Source organism: Mustela lutreola, chromosome 2 (genome assembly GCF_030435805.1).
Source record: "Mustela lutreola isolate mMusLut2 chromosome 2, mMusLut2.pri, whole genome shotgun sequence".
NCBI classification, from domain to species: domain Eukaryota; kingdom Metazoa; phylum Chordata; class Mammalia; order Carnivora; family Mustelidae; genus Mustela; species Mustela lutreola.
Genome location: NC_081291.1, coordinates 119,828,262 through 119,855,241, shown reverse-complemented (window position 1 = coordinate 119,855,241; position 26,980 = coordinate 119,828,262).

Below are 26,980 nucleotides of genomic sequence, written 5' to 3'. Positions count from 1 at the left end.
AGATTTCAAGATAAGTTTCATTTTCCCTTCCCTGCTACCCTTAACTACTATTTTAAGAACGTTAGTAGTAGATTTTAAAGTGGTGGGTGTTTGTTTTTTCAAAGGCGTTTTTCCCCCATGGAAGTTGTATATAGATTTAAATATGTGTACCTTCGGTGAACATTGGTTTCAGGGTGTCTAAGCTTGAAGCCATGCATACAGTAGGCCCACATAAATATTTGCTGAAACCCGGAGCTGCATTGATGATCACAGTTGCCTAACAAGGGCCACCTCGTTCGGTATTGTGAGAAATAGAGCTCATTCCTCTGATGATCCCACATGAAGGAGGCAGTTAGGCATGAAAGAAAGACTGTGATTGGACATGAGGGGGGCATTTTAGGCATCCCCTAAAGGCTGTGAACCTTCTGATTTGGGAGAAAGTCAGGAAGTTCTAGAACAGGCAAGGCTGATATAGCCCACACTGCTGGAGTGCCTTGAAGAGTCTTAATTTCTGAGGCAGAGGAAGGAATGGGTATGGAGGAGGGGATACCACAGCACAGAGGTTCCTTCAATGAGGTGGGGGTTCTGGCAAATTTAAAAACTGCCTGGTGTTGGGATGCCTGGGTGGCTCAGTGGGTTAAGCCTCTGCCTTCGGCTCAGGTCATGATCCCAGGGTCGTGGGATCAAGTCCCGCATCGGGCTCCTTACCCTGCAGGGAGCCTGCTTCTCTCTCTGCCTCTGCCTGCCACTCTGCCTGCTTATGTGTGCTCTCTCTCTCTCTGAAAAATAAATCAAAAATCTTTAAAACAAAACAAAACTGCGTGGTGTTAATTCTGCAAAAAAAAAAAAAAAGATTAAAAAAAAATTTATAGGTAAGCCAATATTTTCTATATACATCTGTGAGCATGCCTCTTTTGCTACATTTCCTATGTTGAATGTTCTGCAAACTAAACAATAGAAACTTTAAAAAATAATCTCGATAGGCTTGGAATGATGGGTTAAAAACAAATATTTTGGGCCCGGGTGGATGAGATGTCACAAATGTGAAAAAGAGGTCTCTTTTGGTTGACCAAAAAGCTCCATGTGAATAAGCAGTGCGTTCAGGCTGTTGCCCAAAATGCTGATGTCATCCAGGTTCTTGACAATATGGCATTACAGACATGTGGCCTAGTATCTTGAGGGAATAGTCATAAATGAGCCCACAAATTTATCAGCAAAGATGTTCATTAGCATTTTATTTCTGAGTGAAAAATGGAAGTAAATTAAATGTCCAACACTAGGAGCTCAGAAGTAAATCATGATGCAGTAAGAAGCTATGAAAATTTATTTGAAGAATAATTAGTAATACGGTAAATATTTTTATACTAATAAATTACACTGAAGAACCTAAAAGCAGGAAACTTTTGCCTAGAAAACTCCTCTCCAAATGATAGAAATGAAGGGGAATTAACAGATGTAGAGTGTTCTGAGCAAGGGAGAATTTCTTCAACTGTTGGGGCTGCCCTAACAGAATACCACAGGCAATGGCTATGAACAACAGAAACTTCTTTCACATAGTTCTGGAGGCTACAAGTCCAGGGTCATGGTGCCATAATGGTCAGGGGAGGCCTTCTTCCAGGTTGCAGACTTCTCTTCACATCCTCATATGGTAGAAGGGGCTAGGAAAGTTCCTGCAGCCTCTTCTCTAGGACATGAATCCCTCTCCCAGGGGCTCCACCCTCCTGAAGTAAGCACCCCGCCTACTAATATCAGCATCTTTGGCTTAGGATTTCAATATAAGAGTTTTGGAGGGGGACACAAAGATTCAAACCATAGCAGACAGGTTTATTTCATATAGCTCACATGAACCTCAGTGGATAGATACTATGGATGAAATTACCATCCAAAATGAGGGTGGGATTTTAAAAATTTACTTTGTTTTACTCTGTCTTACAACATTGTAACTTCAATAAAAAATTGTTTAACAATGGGAAAAAAATGAACCCCAATTAGATTACCTTTAATTGCCTCAGCTGTTAAATTATCTTGTTTTCTGCTGGTACTTGTCAGTTTGCACACATCCTTTTAGAGTTGCAGCCATGGTATGATTCAGAAGTGGTTGGCAGTCAGGCACACCTGAGCTCTCCTGCACCATGGCTGATTCTCCTCACTCATGGACAACCTGGAAGGAGCTGGAGTTTTTTCATCATACTTCTCTAAGAAGCCACAACCAATAATAATCAAACTGGCTAACATTATTCTAGGCACTGCCCACAAATTTTATTTCTATCAACTCATTAAAGTTTGTCTTAACAACTCTGTAAATGTAATAGCATTTTCATCCCCATTTTACAGATGGGTGAACTGAGGCCTAGAGAGGTTAAGTCATTTTGCCCAAATGATAGCACTTGGTATTGTAGTTGTAACTCTTCAGTCATCTTACTACAGTTATTATTAAGCATTATTTTTAAAATTCATAAGACATCATTAACAATTTCTATTTTGCTACATAATTTTTAAAATCGTTATGTGCAATGATTATGTAAGAAATGCAAATCTTTATTTTAATTAAGCCTGACTAAAACTGGGATGAGGAAAGAGATAAATTAAGTTTTAGTTTAGATTCTTTATCTTTTTTTTTTTTTTTTACATTATTTCTAAGTAATCCCTACAAAGTGGGGTTTGAACTCACAACCCTGAGATGAAGTCCCAGGCTCCACCGACTGAGTCAGCCAGGAATCCCAACTCAGAGTCTTTCTAACTTCGTAATTTTATAATTCTGCAAGTAGGTGCTACCTATCTGATCACTTTTCTTATACCTTAAAAGGGTCTTATAGCAACAAGCAAAACCCAAAACCCAAAATGCTTTTTCTTATGTTAAGTGCATTTGTAAGTAAATGGTTGAAATTCTTTTAATTGAGGATAATGATTTAAAATAAGGGTTGTGACACCTGGGTGGCTCAGTGGGTTGAAGCCTCTGCCTTCGGCTCAGGTCATGATCTCGGGGTCCTGAGATGGAGCCCCGAGTCGGGCTCTCTGCTCAGCGGGGAGCCTGCTTCCTCCTCTCTCTCTGCCTGCTTCTCTGCCTGCTTGTGATCTCTGTCTGTCAAATAAATAAATAAAATCTTAAAAAAAAATAAGGGTTAATTCTGAAGGTAAGGAATTTTGGCACATATGTGTATAGAGAAGCAAATGACAAAGATGATTCTTTTCCAAGAGGAGGCTTTGAAGTGAACAGAGTAGGAAAACATTTTAAGGTATTTATCTCTTAATGGGGTGAGATGCAGTGAGAAGACTCCACAGGAAGTAGAGCAAGAGAAAGGGGAAGTCCATGTCTCCCAAGAGAAATTTACTATCTAATAATTTCACCCAGAACTAGCCCTGTTAGGTTGATGTCATCACCACCTCTGTCACCTGATTCTGATTAAATTGGTCTGGAGAGTGTCCCAAGCATCAGAGTTTTAAAAATTTCCCAGATAATTCTAATGTACAGCAATGTTTGAAAACCATGTTTCCCAACCCAGATATGTATTTTTTTTGTTTGTTCGTTTGTTTAATTTTTGGTCTGTAGTTTTTTTCTGCTGAGATCTTTTAGTGTGCGATTATCTTTATCCTCCATGAAGACAACTCTAAGAATATCTCAAAAGTCATTTTTATATCACTAAATGGAGTGTTCTATAAATGTCAGTAGGTCTAGCTTGTTGGTAGTATTTGTTCTAGTCTTATGTATCTTTTCTGATTTCTTTCTTTTTTCTTTTTTTTGGATGGGGCTGGGACAGAGGGAGAAAGAGAATCTCAAGCAGGCTTCATGCCCAGCATGGAGCCCACCACCATCGGATCACACAATCCTGAGATCCCAACCTGAGCTGAAATCAAGAGTCAGATGCTTAGCCAAATGAACCACCCAGGCAACCCTCCTTTCTGATTTCTTGTCTACTTGTTCTATCAACTATTAATGCAGGAGTGTTGAAATTGCCAATTATATGAATTTGTTTTTCTCTTTATACTCAAAGTTTTTGCTTCATGAATTTTGAAGCTTTGCTCATGAGTGTATTATACATTCAGTATTGTTATGTTTTCTTGATGAACTGATATTCTGTTATGGAATGTCTCTCTTTATCTTGATATATTCCTTGTTCTAAAATTTACTCTGTCTGATATTAATACAGATATTTCCAAATTCTTATGCTTTCTATCTTTTCCATCCTCTTACTTCACACCTATCTGTGTCTAAGTGTTTAAAGTGAATTAAAAAAAAAAAGATTTTACTTATTCATTTATTTTGAAGAGAGAGAGCCAGAGTGTGTGTGAGAGCAGGGGGAGTGACAGAAAGGGAGGGAGAAACAATCTCAAGCAGACCCTGACAGGGGGCTCGATTCCATGACCCCAAGATCATGACCTGAGCTGAAACCAAAAGTCAGATACTTAACTGACTGAGCCACCCAGGTGCTCCTAAAGTGAATTTTTTTTAAAGGCATCATATAATAATCTTTAAAAATTATTAAAAATTAATTATTTTATACACATATAATAAATTTTAAATATATAAAATATATTTATTTTTATATAAATTTGTATGAATAATATAAAAATATATTTATTTTTATATAAATTTATATGAATATATAAATTATATAATTATATCATAAATTAAATTATTAAAAAGTTTACGGCATCATATAATAATTGAATAATTAAAAATTATTATATAATGTATTATTTGCTCAGGGGTACAGGTCTATGAATCATCAGGCTTACATAATTCATAGCACTCACCATAGCATACACTATCCCCAGTGTCCATAACTCAGCCACCCTATCCCTACCCCCCTCACTCCTCAGCAACTCTCAAAATGTTTCGTGACATTAAGAGTCTCTTATGGTTTATCTCCATCCTGATCCCATCTTGTTTCATTTTTCCTCTCCCTACCCCCACGACCTCCCACCCTGTCTCTCAAAGTCCTCATATCAGAGAGATCACATGATAATTGTCTTTCTCTGATTGACTTATTTCACTTGGCATAATACCCTCTAGTTCCATCTATATCATTGCAAATGGCAAGATTTCATTTCTTTTGATGGCTGCATAGTATTCTATTGTAAACCGAGTGTGACCATTTCTGTTTCTTCTAAATTATAGTGTTTAAAAAAATGGGTGCCTGGGTGGCTCAGTTGGTTGAGCAACTGCCTTCAGCTCAGGTCATGATCCCGGACTTCCAGATCAAGTCCCGCATTGGGCTCCCAGCTCCTTGGGGAGTCTGCTTCTCCCTCTGACCTTCTCCTCTCTCATGCTCTCCTATTCATTCTCCCTCAAATAAATAAATAAAATCTTAAAAAAAATAAATTACTGTGTTTTACTTAAAGTAATTAAATTTAATACTAAAATTAATTTAGTAATTATTAAATTTACTACAAATAACAAAAATCAATGAAATGTACTATAAAAGATGTTGATGCTTCCTTTGAAAATTGAAAATTTTCTTTGAAAAATGTCTATATGATTGACAAAACTCTAGCTAGATGCAGCAAGAAAAAATTAGAAATCACCATTATCAGGAATAAAAAGATGTGATATTACTAAATATCTGAAATATAGACATTAAAAGGATAATAGAATAGTAAAGGAATGTTATAGACAACTTAATAACAATAAACTCAACAAGTTAGATGAAATAGACAAATTCCTTAAAAGAGGGCACTTAACAAAACTGGTACAGGAAGAAATAGAAAATATTACTCTATTCAAACAATTACATTTGTAATTAAAAATCTTTCTCTCAGGGGTGCCTGGGTGGCTTAGTCTGTTAAGCAGCTGCCTTTGGCTCAGGTCATGATCTCAGGCTCCTGGGATTGAGCCCCACATAGGGCTCCGTGTTTGGTGGAGAGCCTGCTTCTCCCTCTTCCTCAGCCTGCTGCTCTGCCTACTTGTGCTCTCTTGCTCCCTGTCAAATAAATAAATAAAATCTTTAAAAAAAAGATAAAAAAAATCTTTCTCTCAAAACGAACACCCCCCCTACTACAAAGTCACTTTGGGTGAAAGCCATTCTCAAATAAAATTTTGCTTTTAATTCATCCCTCCAGGGCCATCCCCACTTGGGTGGCTCAGTGATTTAAAAGTCTGCCTTCACCTCAGGTCATGATTTCAGGGTGTTGGAGTGGAGCCCTGTGTCTGGCTCCCTGCTTAGCTGGGAGCCTGCTTCTTCCTTTTTCTCTGCCTGCAACTCCCCTGCTTATGATGTCTCTCTCTCTGTTAAATAAATAAAACCTTAAAGTTCATCCCTCCAAATTCTAGCAACCGGCTTCCTTAATATGATATTTTGTTGTGTGTTTTTATTAAAGTGGTGATATCTTTCAGTTCTTTTTCAAGAGGCTGTCTACTTGCATGATCATTTGCTTTACTTCTACATGTATTTTAACTTGGGCCCAGTTTCGAAAAGTTGAAATAGGACACATAATCAGAAAAGTGCACGTGTCATGAGGGCAGAGCTCAGTGAGTTATCACAAAACAAGTCTCTATGTAAATAGCATCCTGAGCAAAAATAAAATATTACCAGCACCTCAGAAGCCTACCTTCTGTTCTCTGTCACCAAACCCTTTCTAAACCTCCGCAAAGTAGGAACTAAACTTGCTTCCAAAATTTTCACCTAATTTTGACCCTTATGTACATGGAATTTCAGTGTACACATTTGTGCTTAGCTTTATCATCTCAAAATGTTAATGCCATTCATCTATTATTACTGCTGCAAAGTATTTTATTACATAAATATGACAACTTGTTTATCCTTTCTATCACGTAGGCCCACTTTTATAGCTGTTTGGATGTGCTTTAGAATATTTAGTATATTTTCCCTATGTCCATTAATTTGGCATTTTTAGTGAAAAACCATTGTTTGAGCATCCGACGGTATGCACGTTAGAGCATGGCAGCATCTTCCTAAGTGGAAATGCAGGCTTTATTGGGTATTGGTGGATCCCGTTCTCCTCCCCTGCAGGATTTTTATAAGCAAGTTTTTGTTGAATAGGTTTATGGATACCATGCCATCTGGTACTACTTGCCTGACATTTCCTTCATGATGGCATAAAAAGATTTTTCTATTTTAAATATCATAACATTGGTATATTTGAGAAATGGAAGCCTTTAAATCATAACATCTCAGTCAGTCAGTTCTTTAGAGAATATAAATTGGTATGTTCTTTCTCAGAGGTAATTGAATAGCTTAGCAATCATTACCAAAAATCCTTAAAAAATGGCATGCTCTTCTAAGACAAGGTGATTGTCTCCTTTCAGATCTGTGCTTTTCTACTTACTGAGTGTGAACTGGATCAAATTACTCCCTTCTCTCCATTGCATTTCCTCATTGGTACTTACTTCACTGGGTTTTGATGATGATTAATTTAAATTAATAAATCTATTATTATACAAAGAAGATATGTGGTCAACAATGTACACTCAAATATGCTTGTTTCTTAGGTATTTGTAATAATGGAAATTTGAAGCCACCTTGAATGTCTAATCCTGGAAAAATGAGAAAAAAAAAACTGGGAGTATACTATGTATATAACATGTTATATAACCATTTGAAACAATGTTTCTAAATAACTTACAAAGTTCGGGGAAATTATGAGCATATGGTTGCAAAGTGAAAAAATCAGGCTATAAAATTGCATCCCAATTATGCAAAAGTATATATCCATAGCAAAAAAGATTGGGGGGAGGTGCCTGGCTGGGCTCAGTTGGTGGAGGGTATACCTCTTGATCTTGGGATTGTGAGTTTGAGCCCCATGTTGTGGGATAGACTTAAAAATAAATCTTCAAACAAACAAATAAAAAAAGGATTTGGGTTCCTTTGGTCATTGAATTCTTTTATTTATACTTCCATTTGTTCACCTTTTCCAGCTTTATTGAGTAGTACTCAACAAATAAAAATTGTATATATTTAACGTGTATAACCTGATGTTTTGACAGGTGGTGGGATTTGGCTATAAACTTAACTTTCTTCATTATTATTAATAGTAGTATTTTGTGTTTTTTTTTTAATTAAAAGAATGAACCATCCTGAGCATTACCATAAATAAAATTACTCAGAAAATAAAACAAAACAACAATAAAAGCATCAGTAAATATTACTGAAGGGAAAAGCAGGTTCCTTTGTCATCAGACACCCTGACGTTTGGTGAGGCTGGAAAGCCTAGACCCTTTCACCACGGGATCCTGGGCTGTTTTTCTCTGTATGTGTTATGTTGAAGAGAGCACCTCAGCAAAGGACTGCCAAGTCTTGGACTTCTTATTAATTTTTTATTATTTTTTTAAGATTTTCTTTATTTATTTGACAGAGAGAGAGACAGAGGGAGTAGGGAGCCGGATATAGGGTTCAATACCAGGACCGTGGGATCATGACCTGAGCCGAAGGCAGACACTTAACTGACTAAGGCAACCAGGTGCCCCAAGTCCTGGATTCCTTAAAAATCATTCTGACTTCCTTCTCTCTAAAACAAGAAGGTAGTGACTCTACTGGGAATGAGTGTCACTCCAGTCGGCTCTGGATCCTGAATTGTTGCAGCCTGTTTGCCTGATAATATTGTCTGTGTCAGTTGTTAGGATAACCAAAAGCAGCTGATTACTTAATTGGTGAAGGCTGGAAACCAGCCTCTTTCATTAGTTCCTATCAGGGTCTTGAGACTACCCAGGGTTGGGCCCAGCCAGGTTTTCCATCCTTTCTAATTCAAATTTTAATACTTATTTCCTGATATAGTTACTGAGGCTGAGGCCCAAAGAGTTGTCTACAAAATCTGCTGCATATTAAAAACAAATTGAAATTTGTCTACAGTTGATAATAGGTAATCAATTTTTTTTATTTTATTAAGATTTTATTTATCTATTTGACAGACAAAGATCACAAGCAGGCAGAGAGACCGGCAGAGAGAGAGGAGGAAGCAGTCTCCCCGCTGAGCAGAGAGCCCGACACGGGACTCGATCCCAGGACCCTGAGATCACGACCCGAGCTGAAGGCAGCGGCTTAACCCACTGAGCCACCCAGGCGCCCCAATAATAGGTAATCAATTTAAGGTAGGTAAGTGAAACCACCTTGGCGTCATTGAGATACCACTCGGATTTTTCTTTGAAGAGGCATAAACGTGCGCCATGTTTGCTATTTCATTTCTGTTAGATTGTCGACTGAAGATTCTTGACTGCCCGGAATTTGTGAATATCTGGTCTACAGGCCATGCTGAGCTGGCTTCTCAATGGATCTGTTTTCTAATGTAGCCTAGAGTATTGACTGCTCCTGGCAAGTGCAGTTAAATCTGATGTCCAAATTAAGTTATTTATATGGGTAGCAGGGTTTTGAAGAGTTTAATTTGCCTTTAGAAAAGATTTCCCTTCCTCTTCCTCCTACCTCCCCTGTGTTTGGTTTCTCTAACACAGAGGCCACGAGAACCTAACGCCAAAGCAACCAGTTGGAAAGGGAAACATCCACGTAATTACTAGTTGTTTTGTCTATACAGTGTGAAATCAGAAGTTGGCATGATTTTATTTTTCACCTAGTTGACAGTTTGTTTTGTTTTGTTAGATTTCTTTGGACTGAAATGATTTGTTGATTCTGTATTGTGTAAATCAATCCCAATTCCACAAGACTTCAGTGACTGTTTTTATTTAAAAGCAAGCAAACAAACAAAAAAACAAGTGAGGAGTAAAAAGAATAAATAATTGGAAGCTGGGAAACTTTGTAATTTTGGTCCAGCTTTGTCACCAACCAGTTACGAGACCTTGGGCAGGTCATTTCACCTCCTGAGGCCTCCCAATTTCTGATTATAAATCAATACACATTACTTAAAGGAAACTTAAGTATGCATTAGTGGAAAGAAAAAATTTTTAAATCACTTATAATCCTATATGGAGATATAACCAATGTCACCACGGTGTACATGTTTCCAGCCTTATGAAGATCAACTAAATGCTGTCAGTTCTGGTATAACATTTGTTTGGAAAATGTAAATTTGTTCCAACACCAAGTGCACAAGGGAGCATAAGTCTGCATATATACCATTTCTTCCAGGAGAAACACCACGTGAACACACACATACACACACACACGCACACGTGTACCTGACCTGCACCCATGCGCACATACCAGCACAGGGACAGAAGCCAAGGCCACCAGTGTCGGTGGTACAGTTCTCTGTCTCCATTCAGATGACCCTCCTTCCACAACTTCCCTCCCCTGACACTCTAGTGCCCTTGTGCCCTTGGCACCCTGGCCAGGCCAGTGCCTTCCCTGTCTTTAATTTTTCCCTCTTTCCTCTCAGCCTACTTCATATTGTTCCTCTCTATTCTCTGCTCATTTTCTTTTCCTTCTTTCACCTTACTTTTTCTATTTTCTACCTGTTGTTTTGTGCCTCTATCACACAGGGTGATGGGCCTGGGAACGTGCTAGCAGCCTGGCAGCCCGGGAGACACCAGCTTCCACAGAAACGGCAGGTCTCTTTCGAGCTAAAGTGCCGGAGTTATAAAATGCCATTGAACTTGGGTCAAACTGTGCTGTTTTGTTTTTTTTTTTAAATGAAGTTCCTTTTTTTTTTTTTTTTTTTTTAACTGCATCACTGACAAAGGTTTTTGAGTGTTATGTCCCAAACCCATTTTCCCTTAAGTCTTGTCTCTTTCCTTGCCCAATTTTGCAGAATGCAGTGATAACCAATACTTAGTGAATAGTTTATAACTAAAAAAAAAAGAAGAAGAAGAACAAAATAATTTATGTCAATCATCATTCAGCCAATTGTTTAAGTGATAAATGATTAGTTTTATTAAATTCCAACCCTTGGGTCGGTGTCCTGTTAATATTCTGTGTGATGAATGAGAGCAGTCACAGGCCCTCCTGCTGCATACTAAGGCAGCCGTGAACATCTGGACGAAAAGCCCTTGAGTGATCGTTGGAGTTTCTAGTTCAATTTCTCTGTTCAAATTTCTAATCTGGCAAATATTAATAGATACCATCCATGTAGATGACTGCTCTGTGGTGTACTTGATAATTTTTAAGAGTGGAAGGGGGTCTTGGGATCAAAATATTTGATAATAACTGCTAAATCCAGTTTCCTATAGCTTTTCATCCCTGTAGCAAAAGTACAAAATTTCTTCAGTATTGACTTTCAGAAATGCAACTTCTGAGTCTAAAAATGTGAAAAAAATTTAAAGATTTCTCTATATAGTGCCAACTGCCCTCCAGAAAGGTGATGCCAGTTTACATTGTCACCCTTAGTGTGTGAATGTGCTCTTTTAGTTTGGGCTGACTTGAGTGACCATCCCAGGTCACTAAACACCATCTAGGGAGCAAAGGTGGGGATCCTGTTTAAATTGTCCCAACTTTGGGGGCGCTTGGGTAGCTCAGTCAGTTAAGTGCCTTCTTTTGGCTCAGGTCATGATTCTGGAGTCCGGGGATCCAGCCCCACATGGGGTTCCCTTCTCAGTAGGGAGTCTGCACCTCCCTCTCCCTTTGCCCCTCCCCTCCACTCATGGTCCCTCTCTGTCAAATAAATAAATAAATAATATCTTTAAAAAAATTGTTCCAACTTTTAAGAAATATTTGGAGCTTTTTAAAGTTTAAAATGACTTTGAAAGGAACTCACTGATGTATTCATAAATTGTTGGCCCAAAATGATCTTTTTTGATCTCTTCTGAGAGGACAACACTAAAAAGGGGATGTTACCAACATTTACATGACTCAACCGTTCCAGACTTGGTGAAAAACAATGGGACAGACCTTTAAATACTGTTGTGGCCAAAGACATGGAGCTGTGAGTTGGAAGTCTTCCTTTTGTAAAATCACAGCCTGGAGGAAATATGACGGTGAAAACACTTTGTAGGGAATAGGTTGGACTCGGAGAATAAACACATTCAGACATGGCTCTCCTGGCCCTCCTTGTCTTCCTTCGGGCCTTTCCTTTACTCAGTCGCTTCCCTTCCCACCTAATTAGACCACTTCAGTCCTTATTTGAACAAGCCTCCACCCTCCAAGAACTGAGAGGATCTGACGGAGCTGAAGGAATGTGATGGAAACAAAGCTGGTCTTCCACTTCTCCTGTGTTTCCTTTCATTACCATAATTAACTCAGATTTGGGTCCAAATTCTTTCCTAATTCCTCTCAGATGCTTTCTGGTTGCTCTTACTGTAGAACATGATATGTTAAATAACATTTTGTGATTATGTGGAACAGAATATATTTCTCAAACTACCGCCCTCTGAGAATCTCCAGAAATTCTTCACACACAACTTCATTGACCCTCGTGGTATGTCTGCGCTTACTTAACTTTTAGGTGTATGAAACAAAGCTGTTTCTTTCAGTATCACGAAAACAGACTAAAAATGATTGGTTTCACTACAAATTTATAGAATACTACACAGCTCTAAACAAGAATCAAGCAGCTCTCTGGGTACCGATTTGGAAAAGGGTGCGAAGGCACATTTTTGGGGGTGAAAGAAAGCAAAATTCAAAACAGTAAGCCTAGAATGTTATTTCTTGTGTAAAAAGTGGGCAAATAGGAAGATGTACTTACACTTGCTTGTTTTTGTATAAATTCTGGGAGAATATATGAGAAACTAAATACAGTGGTAGTGTCAGGCAGGAGGAAGGGAACTAGGTAGAAGAAAGACAAAGTAGAAGTGAGATTTTCCCCCTTAGGTCATGTTTGTTTTGAACATGTGAATATATAATCTTTTTAAAAATTAACAATAACAATAGTATTTTAAAAGGATGACACTTGCATTTGGGAAGCAGAACCATAACATATTAATGGTATGCGAGAGAGCCCTGTTCTTGATAGTAAGGAGGACTTTCTTACAGGTTTATATTTTATTCATAATTTTTTCTATCATTCATGTGTGTGACGGGCTTGACCTTGGGTCTTGGTGGGCCTTCTTGGTTGGAGGACGTCCCTGGAGTGGAGGAAGTGGGTCTTTTCTATCTCCCAGGTAGAGACAGAGGCGCCTCTGCCTTCCTTCCATTCTTCCGCTGTCTGGGTCAAGTTGGAAGTGGCACCACCTCCTTGGGCAGGCAGTGGGCTGGAGGCAGCCATGGGTTCTGGCTCTGTCCCTGAGGTGAGCTGTTCCTGACTGCAGGTATCACAGAGAAAGCTTTGAAGAGCTGGCGAAACCAACCCCTTGCATTCTTTGCAGGATGATGAAGATGCTAGTGCTTGGCCAGTTGATAGGAAACTTGGAAGGTTTTTATTCGAAGAATATGCTCTGAGGACAATGTTATTGATGATCCTCAGCCAGGTCCAAGTTTGTTAATATTCTAAATACCTTAGAATAGTTCAGCAGCACATGTCTAATTTGAAGTAATTTATTCTGTTAATATTTTGGTTTTCTGCTGCCAGGAACTCTGGGCATATGGCATTCCCCTAAGATGTGGAGAAGGAAACCATTATAGGTGATAATAAGGAACACACATTCATTGATATGTTTAACATCTTGGCTTGAAGATGAAATTCTAAGCCATGAATCCCAGTGGCTTCCCAGCTGCGCACAGGTTAAAGTACATTTCCCCGTGGCTGCTGTATTTATTCCAATAATGTGATGTCTCTGGGAGACGTTCTCAGCCTTGCCTTTATGACAGTGATAAGAATCACCTGGGAGCTTGCTAAAAATGCAGATTCCTGGACTCCACCTAAGCCCCGGAAATCTGCTTTGTAACAACTGCCTCAGATAATTCTTATCTGCCAAGTTTGGGAAACACTGCGTTTTACAATCTTGAAAAGAAAGTAATGTTATACTGAATCATTCTGGCTTTGGGCCCATCTCTTCCACCTGGACTGACAAACGTCTATCCCCAGCAAGAAAGGAGCAAGCATTCTCCATACCTGAAATGTCACTGTGTATGAACTCTGTACGAGAACCTTCACGGCTTCACTACTGACTCATAAATATTTGAGGGTTTTGTTTCCCCTTAGGGCAAAGGATGCTCAATGCCTGCTGTCCCTGCAGAGAGGCTTCTATTCTAAATGTAGAGCGTGGAAATCTGGGGAGCCCTATGTAACATTTGGGGTTGAAATAGGGAGAGACATCTGGTAACAGTTACATAATTCAGTTACCCTTAAAAGTTGTAATTTGCCACACCCTATTTCCTCATCAGACACATATGGGTCTGTAAAGGGGACAGACTAGTCACAAGGATAGGGCATTTATGTGGCATACCTAGTGAACACAATAAGATGCCCCTCCTGTAAAAAACGTTTTCACCCACTATTAAGGAAAGATCTCCAGTTGGAAGATTCTATTTAATAAAATTTGGAAGTTCAAATTGGTCTCTTCTGTTCTAAAGCGTGAGCTTCTCTAAGCAGTAACTTTAAAAATCACAAGTGAATTTGGGACCATTTCAGCAAATGGGTTTATTTTGACTTGACTTAACTAGATCAGGAGAATGAGAGAAGTAAGTTAGAATTAAAAAAAAAAATTTTTAGAATTGGCCAAACAGGTTGTTTGACACATTTTTTGAGTTGTCAGCATTGTGCCAAATCAATTACAAGGGCTAAAATTGGGACACTTGGCTGGTTCCGTTGGGTAAGTGTCTGCCTTCAGCTCAGGTCATGATCTCTGGATCCTGGGATCAAGCCCCACATCAGGTTCCCTGCTCAGCGGGGAGCCTGCTTCTCCCTCTGCCTGCTGTTCTCCCTGCTTATGCTCTCTTTCTCTTTGTGACACACAAATAAATAAAATCTTTAAAAAAATGGCCGAAGTTTATGAGATGAAAGGAAGTCTGTGTTTTAAATTCAAGATATTTTCTTTTCTTTCTTTCTTTTTAAAAATATTTTATTTATCTATTTGAGAGAGAGTGAGTAGTGGAGAGGGGCAGAGGGAGAGAGAGAAGCAGGCTCTGCTGAGCAGGAAGCCTGATGTGGGACTCGATCCCAGGACCCAAAGATCATGACCTGAGCTGAAGGCAGATGCTTACCCCACTGAGCCACTAAGGCGCCCCTAAACTCAAGATACTTTTGGCACACTTCATGGCATCGACACACAATTTCCACCCATCTCATGCAAGGGCATTGTGTTGGTTCACTCAGAGTTTGCTCTTTACAGCTCTCCTTTTTAATTCCTCAGACTTGGACTTCTCTTAAGCTGCACATTTCTTTTCACTAAAACGAAACAAAAATAAAAACTTTCCTATCTTCCCGCCCTAGGAGGAAGGAATGGAGGAGAGAACAGAAGAAATTCAACCTCCGAATACACCTGGATACCAGGGGCCTGAGGCTTACCTCTTTAAGAAGAAGAATGCAAAAATCTTTCCTTTCTGCCAATATTTTACAATTGTATGACTGCATGTATGACCATGTGAATCTTGAAAGGAGCCACTGCCAGGGAAGGACTCGAGCTAAAACTTCATCAGCTGTATTGTATGCAGTCTCTGTCTGCCTTCATCTTTTTGTTTTCTGAATTTGAACACTATCAAATAATTTTATTCCCTACCCTCAAAAATTATACCTTTGAGGTAATGAATGAGTAAATGAATACAGGTATTCCCATGTCCGGGTAAAAGATATTTTGAGAAATGCAGAAACATTCTCCCATGAGTCTCCTGATGCTGATGGGCTCCAAGACAAGCCCGCTTTACCATTCCTCTTGTCTTCCCAGGATTTTACAACTGGGTATGTTTCCATGGCATACTTTATTTTCTTCCTGGCAGGACAGAAAGGACCCAGGGCAGGGGATCAGGAGGCTGGGGTACTAGGCCCAACTTCATAACCACAGAGAGGTCTGGGGCAGAAGCAGCAGTGAGTGAGCTGCATAATTCTGCAGGAGAGGCTGAAGCCTGGAGAGATGTGGCCGCTGACCCCAGGGGGTACAATTGGGTCCTCCTACAGCAAGGACTCCCAGTCCAGGGCTCTTTCTGCTGTACACTCCCTTCTTGTATCTTCCTCTAGCCGTGTATTCTTGGGAAAAGGATTTCTGATCCTTTTGATGCTTTGTTTCTGCCTCTGTACAGGAAAGGACTAGAACTAGATAACCCATAAATTCCTTTCAGTTGAGCATCTTCTGATTCTTTGGCTGTTTTTCTCTTTTGGTCATCCTGATGGGTATGCAGCTCCTGGATGAGCTGGTCTAGCCCTAGTAACCAGCACAGGGTTTGCCGAACACCTTGAGGAGAATGAAGATTTCATAACGTAGAGCTTCAAGGTGGGGCATTGAGCTGAATGGCTTTCACCTTGGCCCATCGCTGCTCTCTTGAACTTTTTAATTTGATAAGCACAGAGCCAGAAAGGTTCTGAGAGGGACTCCGAGGTCTGTTTCATGACAGAGATGAAGAAACTAAGACCCAGAGACCCTCCTGAGGCTGCTTCATGAACATTACTGACAGCACGTTGAAACCTGGGTGCCCTGATTTTCCCCACTGCACTATTCCCAACCCTCTGGATTGCTTTGAGGCAGTCACTGCTGGTCCTCAAGTGCCCCGTTTGGTTCTAACAGAACCTTGGTGGGAGACTCGGCTGTTTTGTCTACAGAATAGACCCAAGTAGAGATTCCACTTGGGATCCATGTTGAGGTTATTCTTATTTATCTAACGTGGAACTTCTATTCTATATTCAAATTAAAATGTGACTTAGTTTAAGAACACATTTCCTTATACTTTTCCCAGGTCTGTAACTCCTTCTGGCCACCACCATAAATATAAGAGACATCAACTATTTTAATTTTGCTTCTAGAATGTTCTCCTGCCACTAAAATCACAAGTAAGTACTAGATCCATCAAGTTACCTTCCTCCTTCTCTTCCTTACGAACGGGACTCTTCCCTCTTGAAACCCTCTCTGTTGACGTGCATATCCCCCTGCTGTCCTGAATGCAGCATTCAGAGGGCTCCTCGATGTCCCAGACGATCTTATCTAGACCTCCCAGTCATCCTTTGAAGCAAACACAGTTTCTTCATTCATGGGAATGTGGAACTATAACTTTCCCACAGTTCTACAGTTAGTTGGTGGCAAGATCCAGGTTCCAACCCAGGTTTCCTGCATCAATTCCCGATACTCTTTGCTAGGTCACAGCCACTTGCAGGACAAAATGTGAAAAATGTCCTTCCGCCCTTGAGACAAGGTCTTTGAGAAATTAGAGGAAGAAGGGATCCCTTTACTAGTGGAGCCGGGAGAGGCTTACTGCAGAGACACTACTTGAGTCTGGGCTGAGAAGGCAGGGGAAGGTGTTACAGGTATAGATGAGGGGGGTAGGTCATGTCTCGGGAGGGCATGGTCCAGGTACAGGGGACAGGGTGTGGACCGCTGTTGTCACCAGCCATAGCAGCTCTGGTTTCATTTGGCAGCCACAGAGTTGTACATGTTGATACACTGATTTATCACTTTGAGGATGGATGGCCTTTGCCATCAGCTCTTCTTGCCCTTTCTTCATCTATAAATAAATTATGCTTCTGTTCCCCGATGTATGCATTTCTCTTTTTTCCCTCCTTCTGTAGAAATAGACTCTGTAAAGTATGCATCATAAAAGGTAACAGGTATTACCTATGTAACTTGAAAGGTAAAATTCTACCATTTATTTAGCAGCTAGCCTCCGTCTCCACGTTAAGAACTCTTTAATGGGCAAGAACATTTTCTCCTCATTATCACCTCCTCAAGTTGAATAGAACTAGGAGGCCTAGACTTGGCCCTGGGGGTTTTTCAAGGTGATAATGAGGCAGCATTTTGTTCAATTTGTGCCTTATTTTAGCTCTTGGTGTATTTGCTTCATTATCTCTACCAGATTTTAAGTAGTTTCAATGAGGACTATATTATTTCAAATTTGAATTCCTCACTGTGCTGAGCTCATCTCTGGCACATAGTAGGTGCTCAGGAAGTCCAGATTCAAGATGTGCTTTTCAAAATTTTCCTGATGATAGAATCAAAGTGATGCGAAGAGAATAAGGATTATTCTACCTTCTGGACAGCAAGACCTTCTGTTTCACATAAGATCGATTTATACATATTTGTAATGGAGATCTCTTCTTCTAGGGACAGGGATCAATCTTTCTTTCTCTTCCTTTCTTCCTTCCTTCCTTTCTCTTTTTCTTCTCTCTCTCTCTCTTTTTTCCCTTCCTTCCAATTTAATTAATTAATTAATTAATTAGGATGGGGGGAGAGGCAGGGGTAGGGGCAGAGGGAGAGGGAGAAAATCTCAAGCAGACTCCCCTCTAAGCACGGAGCCTGATACAGGGTCGAACCCACAACCCTGAGATCATGACTTGAGTTGAAACAGGAGTCTTACGCTTAACTGACTGAGCCACCCAGTTGCTCCTCTAGGGCCAGGACTATTTCTGTCCATTCTACCTGGACACTCTCTAGGGGATCTAGGTGTTACTCAGAAGGCTACTTGGTGGATATGGAGTCTGAGCAATAAATAGCTCAGAATTCTGAGGGTTATTTCATCCAGGTTTTTGTGAAGCCCGAACAAGTGCACTGCTTTAGAGATAGACACACCATCAACTACCACTCTTACCCCCAAACGTCTGCCATATTCTCAGACTCCAGCACACCTTCCTGTAGCTTGGTGTCTGCAGTCTGAGACAATCCATTTGGACACTAAATTGAAGAAGGATCTACATATTTTTAAGTTGTTCGTTCTGAGGTTAGTCTTATATTTCTATCTAGGTTGCCGGGTAGTGTCCAATCATGTGAGTGTGCATGAATGTTTATTTGTTTATTGAGTTTTTAATTGTAATTTCATTATGGTCAACATACAGTGTTATATTAGTCTCAGGTTTACAATATAGTGATTCAACAAGAGTGCATGACTTTAAGAAGACAAGGTATGGTGAGTATCCCTCTCACTACATCTCATTTAATTCTCCAGGCTACTCTGTAGACAGAGCTGGGATTCGAACCCAGCTGACTCCAAAGCCCATAATCTTTACCCTACATTATACTGCCTCCCCATGGACACTCGGCGTCTTCTAGGACCTCATTCCCATCCATCACAACGGCTTCACCTCTCTGTGCTCATGCCTCCCTCTAGGAATGCCCACCTGCTCTGAACTCCCTGAATGTGCTGCCCTGTGTCTGTTCCACAGACAGAATGGTCTGGTTGCACTACACCTGTTCAGCTGAGATTGGAGTATTCAAAACCATGAAGAGAACAATGTTACAGTAGGAGTGGGTAAAAGGGAGTATAAATTTATTATGGGGCATGCACACTCTATAATAGATCCTTAATATAGGTTGTTTCATTTAATCCTCCTGGTTATCTCATCCAGTATGCATGTAAGGGTCAAGAAAGATGCCAGGTTTCCTAGATTTGAATTCCAGCTTTGTTTCTTCTTCCTCTTATTTTTTCTTTTTTAAAAGATTTTATTTATTTATTTGAGAGAGAGAGAAAGCAAGAGCACAAGAGCAGACTTCTTGCTGAGCAGAAGGCCTGATGCGGGGCTCCATCTCAGGATGGAGGGATTATGACCTGAGCCAAAGGCAGTCACCCAACTGACTGGGCCACCCAGGCATCCCCCACATTTGCTTCTTACCAGCCGTGTGACTGCAGACAGGTCACCTCCTGCAGACAGGAGGATTAAATGAAACAACCTATATTAAGGATCTATTATATAGTGTGCATGCCCCATAATAAATTTATACTCCCTTTTACCCACTCCTACTGTAACTGCCCTGACTCTGCCTTAGTTTGCTTCTGCACAAAATGCGAGTGATAGTAATTAAATTTACCTCATTAGGTTGTAGTGAGGATCAAATCAATGGTGTCTGGCACATGGTAAACTCTTTTCAAGGGTTATCTAATATTAGTGCCCCAATTTTAGAGATAAGGGATCTGGGCTTGAAGAGTCGCTTGTTCAAGGTCACACAATTAGCAAAATAGTTGTACTGATTTTTAAACCCAGGTCTGCCTGCTTCCAATGATCATATTATAACTAGTACGTATCACAGTTTTCATTAGGATAATTAAGACTGTGCTTTTCAGAATGGGGTCTAGATCTTAGGTCTGTGCTCATAAAAAAAAAAGGTGAAATATTAGGGGGTTAAAAAGAATGAGTTTTGAGATGAATCATAGAAAATTGCTCTCCGTTTCTCTACTTTTCATAGTCTAGCATCACCTTTTGCTGTCATGGAAATACAGCTTGGTTATCTGGGAGCAAATTGTTGTAAACATGCAAACCCCACATAAAGATTAGCCTTCGTTGTGAAAGTATGCCAGTTTTACAGCAAGGAACCGGGGCATAAGAAAGTTCAGTGCAGGCCCCTAATGGAAAGGAATATTCAAAAGTGAGATATGTGTGCAGCACACACACAGAGAAAGCATTTTTGGTGGGAAGTAGACCGTAGGAATCAATCTAGAGCCAAGAGGCCAGCTTGGAACTAGAAGCTGACTGCTTAGATTGCTTGTATTGGAAGAGGGCAAAGAGACTGAGGGCTACTACAGAGAGCAGGGAGGAGAAAAGAAAGAGAGAAAGCAGTCATAGTAAGGCTGAGATAGGAACTTTCACGGTTGGAGGAAGCGTTAATTGCTATGTCCTTTCTGGTGAGGAATAGAACCTCTTATAACAAATACTTCAAAAATGGGCCTGTCTTTTAAAATTTTAAGACTGCCTCCTAGGACATAGCAAATGATGGCCAAAGATTTGCATTTATCACAGTGTTATTAAAAATAGGAAAAATTTGGGGATGGTCTACTTTAAATTGACAAGGTGAAATAATGCATAGCCATTAATACTAATTTTAGGGATGTTTTTAAACTCTGTGGGAGCAAGGATCTCTTATAGCTCTTTCAAATCTGTGTTTTCCTTGCTTAAGACAGTGCCTGGCACATAATAAAATCTCAATATTTACTAAAGAAATGAACATAATATTAAGTTTTAATCTTTTTTAAGAAAAAAAAAATCACCCAAAGACACTAAACTGAATCTCCTGCTTTGGAAAGAATTCTGATCATAGAAAAGGAAGTATTAAAAATTCTTCCATATGCAGTACATCGAAATGTCAAATCATTCTGTTGTACACCTGAAACTAACATAATGTTGTATGTCATTTATGCTTAAATTAAAAAAAAAAAGAATACCTCCACACTAAATGAGCCTCCACACTGACCTTGGTTTAGATCCTGGAATAGAAAAAGGACACTCATTAGTCAAGCCATAAAGACATGGACAAATCTTAAAATACATACTGCTAAGTGAGAGAAGTCTATCTAAAGATTACAACCTGTATGATTCCAACCAGATGAGATTTTACAGAAGGCAGACCTAGAGAGACAGTAAAAAGATGACTGACAGGGGTGCTTGGTGACTCAACTGGGCTAAGCGGCCAACTCTTGATTTTGGCTCAGGTCATGATCTCAGGATCTCAGGGTGGGGGGGATTGAGTTCCACATCGGGCTCCCTGCTCAGCGTGCAGTCTTGCTTATCCCTTTGCCTCTGCTCCTTCCTGGTTGGTTCTCACATTCTCTCTCTGGTCCTCTCTCTCCTTCTCTCAGATAAATAAATAAATAAATAAATAAATAAATAGATTTTTAAAAAATCATTGATTGTCAGGGGCTCTGGGGACGAAAGAGAGGGATAAATCTTTAGGGCCCCGAAATTGCTCTCTATCATACTGTAATGGTCGATACATGTCATTAGGCATCCGTCAAAACTCGGAACCGCACAACACAACGAATGAACCTTAATGCAAGCTACGAATTTTAGCTAATAATAGTGTATCAGTATTGACTCATCATTTTAACAAATGTACTACACTCATGCAAGATGTTAACAATAGGGACCCTGTGTTGGGGGTGTAGGGTGGGGATGGGATGGATGTGTGGGACATATGTTACCTGCTTGATTGTTCTGGAAATCCAAAACTGTACCCAAAACTATTTTATTATTATTATTATTTTAATAAAAAGAACATAAGGGGAAAAGCTGGTGAAATGCGAATCAAGTCTGTATTTTAGTTCATAGTAACGTACCGATGTTAACGTCTTAGTTTTGACAAATGCACCATGGTTACGCAAGATGTTAACATCATGGGAAACTAGGTGAAGAGTATAATGAGAACTCACTGTACTATCTTTGTCACTTTTCTTTGAATCTAAAATTAATCCAAATGACAAGTTTATTTAAAAAGAATGCCTTCCAGCAAGTACCAGTCAGACCTCCTGGCTAACAGCCCCCTCTGCCCTGGTGCTGCTTCAGGCAGGGCACGTCCAGGGACACTGTGGCTGTTCTGGTGGCCAGAAGGAGATGATAAAGGGACAATCAAGTGCCCGCTTCTGGACTTGAGGTAACAGCCACGACCCTCAAGTTCCTAAGAGATGAATTTAAGTGCGGTAAAAACCATGAGAGTTTGAGCCAATAAAGCCTGTATACAAATGTCATCATCTACTTTTGGAAAGACGTAGAAGTGATCAAAGAATGAAACCTATGTTTGTGTTCTTCTAAACTCAAGTCTCTTATGTCCCCTTGGAGAATCTTTCCTTCTGTCCTTCGACATTTATTAAGCAGCTGCCTTAGACCCTGAGGCATCTCCAAGGAGCAAGACAGCTGTGAGCTCTGCCCTCAAGCACACGCAAATGGGGCTTTCAATAGTTAAAGAGTAAGTGTTTGCCCCAACCTGCTGCCTACTCTTACCTTGAATGACCTCAGTCCGGTTTTACGATTCTTTTATTTATTTTTAAAGTAATCTCTAATGCCCAACATGCGCTGAAACTCACAATTCGGAGATCAAGACTCGCACGCTCCACCGTCTGAGCCTGCCGGGCGCCTCTCTTATTTGTTGGTTTTTAACACACTTCCCTGGGTCACAAGCAGAGTCGCCAATACCACTGTGTGCTGTGCCACAGGATGTCCGAAGACGGAAGACCATCTTGTCTCTGCTTTGAGATATTTTATACATGGCTGTCACCTTTGGAATTGTTGTCTTAAGGACTTCTTTTAAAACCCATCAACATGTCATTATCTTTCTTTTGAGAAGAATAGTAGCCACATCGGAAGGCCAGAGGGGTGGGGAGGAGCAGTCATTTAGCTGTGGCCATATAAGGTGCTGAGTTTCACACTAGGACCCCTGAGATTTGGCTCACACCAAACTGGCCCTGAGACTGGCTCATGGAAGTTCAAAGAGAAGAATTCTTTCTGAGGTCCCACGCTCAACTTTGGCTCTCAGGCTCATACGCTGGACATGTTTCATCTGTCTCATCAGAGGAGCAGGATCAGGAAACCTAGTCTTAGAGTTTGCTTTGTTCAGTTGGTCAGTGAGGTATTATAGAGCAAAGGACACTATTCCCCTGGCCTACCCGCCACCCCTGGTCAGGGAAAGAGGGTGACGGTGGTGGTGCTAGGCATAAAGAATGTGACAGAATTGTATTTTGAGGTATTCTTTGACCTCAAGGCATTCCCAGTCTATTTAGGAGGTGTTTAACTTAACACAAGCATCTGAGCGAGGCTCACACTTCCTGGTCCGTTTCTGCCTCTGATAATAGGCTGGAACATTTTCTTGGAGTGTAGGAACCCAGTGGTTCTAATGGGGAGCCTGGGAGTGAGAAGCTAGAACTGGAATATGGGTCATGACTATGGCTAGGCTCCAGGCACAGGGCTGATTTCATGGGCCTGTGATGTGTGATGCCCCACAGACTCTGTGCTGAGAAGGGCCTTACCCCGGGTTACATGCTCTGTTAATAAACTTCAACAGGGGTTTTACTTTTGCACTGGGGGCCTGTCTTAGTCTGTTCAGGATGGCTTATAAACAACAGAAACTTATCTTTCACGGTTCTGGAAGCTGGAAGTCTGAGATGGTCAGGTGAGGACCCTCTTGTGGGTTGCAGACTTCTGGTTGTGTCCTCATGTGATGGGAGGGGAGAGGAATTTCTCTGGGGCCTCTTTTATAACAAGGGTATCGATGTCACTCATGAGGGCCCTTACAACTTAATCATCTCCCGAAGTTTCCACTTTCTAGTGCCATCACATTGGGCATTAGGATTTCAACATATGAATGTGGTGGTGGTGTGGGGGGGGAATGATGATGGTGGGGGGGAGACCCATTCAGAGCATAGCAGTCCCACAAATTATGTAGCCAGTCCTGCCCCTGTGCAGTAGGTATAGGAGGATTGGACAGATCCAGGTTCAGATTTGGGGTCAGCTCCTTCTAAGCTGTGAGATCATGAGCAAATCTTTACTTAAATCTCTGAGCTTTGGTGTCCTCATCCGTTAAATGGATATCCTTCCTCATTAGGAGAAACGTTTAAATAAGACTACAGTTCAAAAAGCTAGTTGGTGCCAGGCAGACAGTAACTCTCTTTCTACCCAGGCATGCAGCCAACCATCCAATCACCCGTCTATTCACCCATCTGTTCAGACATCCAGCGAACATGTCCTGTTTGCCAGTTTGTGCGAGGCAGTATGCTAGCGTGCCGTTTTTAGGGTGCAGAGTTGAAGAAAATGTGTTCTCAAGTAACTTACAGTGTCATAGAAGAGATCAGATTCCTCCTTCCACAATGGTCCCTATTGGCAAAATTTGAATATAGCATCATTTTCGGAGGGGTTATGATTTGCCTGGAGATCGGGAGGAGTAAGAGGGAAGGTGTAAAACTTAGGGATGAGAGACTTAAAATTGTAACTCGGGAGAGTCCGAGTCATTGAGAAAAGTTAACAGAGAGCGTTGACAAGTGTAATCTCATCTTAACAAGTACCCCGAGGGTGGGGGTGGGGGGTGGGAGAGGAGGATGATACAGATGAACGGAGACCTAGAAAGGAGGCTCTGGTTTGGGTAGAGGGTTGGGATAGGAGTAGATAAGGAGTAAGATAAGAGCACAACCGGATCAATGACTGGAGAGCATACAAAATGTAACACTTCCATTGTCAAACCAAGCAGCAGGTTTTAAATAATAACAGATTTCTGGTTTTAACCACAACGGTTTTTATCAGGTTAAACCTGAAAGCAGACTAGCAATGCACATACAAGGGGAAATTTACCACCTCGGTTTAATAAACGAGTGTATGTGCTGTGTGGAAACAGTGCAACTTCCTTAATCCAATATCTGATGAAAGAGCAAGGATAGAAGAATTAATTTACCACACACTAATTAAAGAGGGGTATGCACTGTATATACGGTGAAAGTCTCTGAAATGAATATTTGATAAACAATATCTGGCAAATTAAAAAGCTGAAATGTTAAATTAAATGCAAATTAAAAATCTGGAATGTTAAATTAATTAAATACAGAAAACTGCATCAAATAACATTACAGGTCTCCGTTAAATTGGGAAGAAAAAAAAGCCAAGTTACTCAGCATTACATCTTGCCAGTGAGCGCTCTTGACTCACCTGTTGGGAATAAATGAGGGTGACACAACCTTCAGATTTATCAGTGAATTTAAATGTCACATGCACAGACATTTCTGGGTACTTTTTACTTGAAGCTAAGTGGGGCATAAAATGGACTTTTTTCTTTATCATGGAAGAGATGTGAAGAGATTCATTCAAATCAGGGGATCTTCTTCTAGCTTGAGATAAGGACAGCCATATTGTTCCGTAAAGGGACCCTCTAAGACAGAGTGGTTCACACTGTGTAGTGCCTGAGTTTATGTTTATGTGCAGCAGAAGAGTGAGCTTGGAGAATCAGTCTCGGAATGTGTCTGGAAACCTGCCTCTTTCTGTGACTTTGCTATGGAAGAGAGGCCAAACTGCACAGGTTATCTTACAGGTATGAGCTCCATTGCCCTGCACAGAACTCTAAGGGGTGGGGTCAGCCATATTACCTTGTGTTTTCTGAAAATTGGAGATGCTTCTAAACCATCATCTATTGTCCTCTGGCTCTAGATTTGAACACAGGATGAATTCCAGTGGGTCCTTTGGATTTGAAATTCTGCTCCTGCCACTGACTCTTGAGGTATTCTGGGCAAGACACTCCTTTTTCCTTTTCCTGTTTCCTCACCTGTTTGATGAGGCAGGCAATGCTGACACCAGAGAGAGCCACTGGCAGGAATAACTGATCAACCTGCATGCTTCATAATTTTCGTTTCAACTTCTGCAAATTAACCAGCATTCCAAAGCTGTCATAGATTTCCAGAGTCATTTTTTAAATTAATTAATTAATTAATTAATTAAACATTTGATGTGTTATTTGTTTCTGGGGCATAGGTCTGTGATTCATCACTCTTCCACAATTCACAGCACTCACCATAGCACACACCCTCCCCAATGTCCATCCCCCAGCCACCCTATCCACCTCACCCCCACCTCTACTCCAGAGTCATTTTTTAGTCTAAGTCTCTGGGTATCTATAACACTTGAGATACAGTATTTTATTTCAGGGGGGAAAAGGTATATTTAGTGGATGGGAAACTTAACAGAATAGATTATTTTTGCCTTCCTTTGGGTCACATAGTACCTTGTTCCTATCCCCACTTTAGCACTTAGACTGTAAGGCAGTTATTTTAAAAACATTATTAATTGTAAAAATTCATTTAAAACAATACCAGTACTATGTGAAGTAATTCTCTTTATTTTTTTTTTTAGAGAGGGAAAGACAACACAGGAGGTGGGGGGAGGGGCAGAGGGAGAGAAAGATGGAGAGAGAGAGAGAGAATCTTAAGCGGGTTCCACGCCCAGTGTGGAGCCCAACATGGGGCTTGATTTCACGACCCTTGAGATCTTGACCTGAGTGGAAATTAAGACTCGATGCTTAACTGACTGAGCCACCCGAGCGCCCCAAGAGTTCTCCTAAAAATATGCAGACAATACAGATAAGGATACAGGTTCCCAGACTACAACTTTCAATCCAGATGGACAGACTTTCTGGGGTTGCTCATGAGCTTCGGCAACTCTTCACTCTGTGGACTTGGAGGAGCTGAATGGACAGTTGGGCTTCAGAGCCCATGAATGAGCAGCAGTGTTTTAGATAACCCACAGAATCATGAATGCAGGACTCCTTGGTGTCCCTAAATCAAGTGATCCTTAATCTGACATCTTTGTACGTCTTTATGTGCTAACCTGGACTAGCACAACCTCAAACATTTGGGCTAAAACCTGCATCCTCAGAAGGTTCATCAGCAAAAATATATTTGACTAAAACATT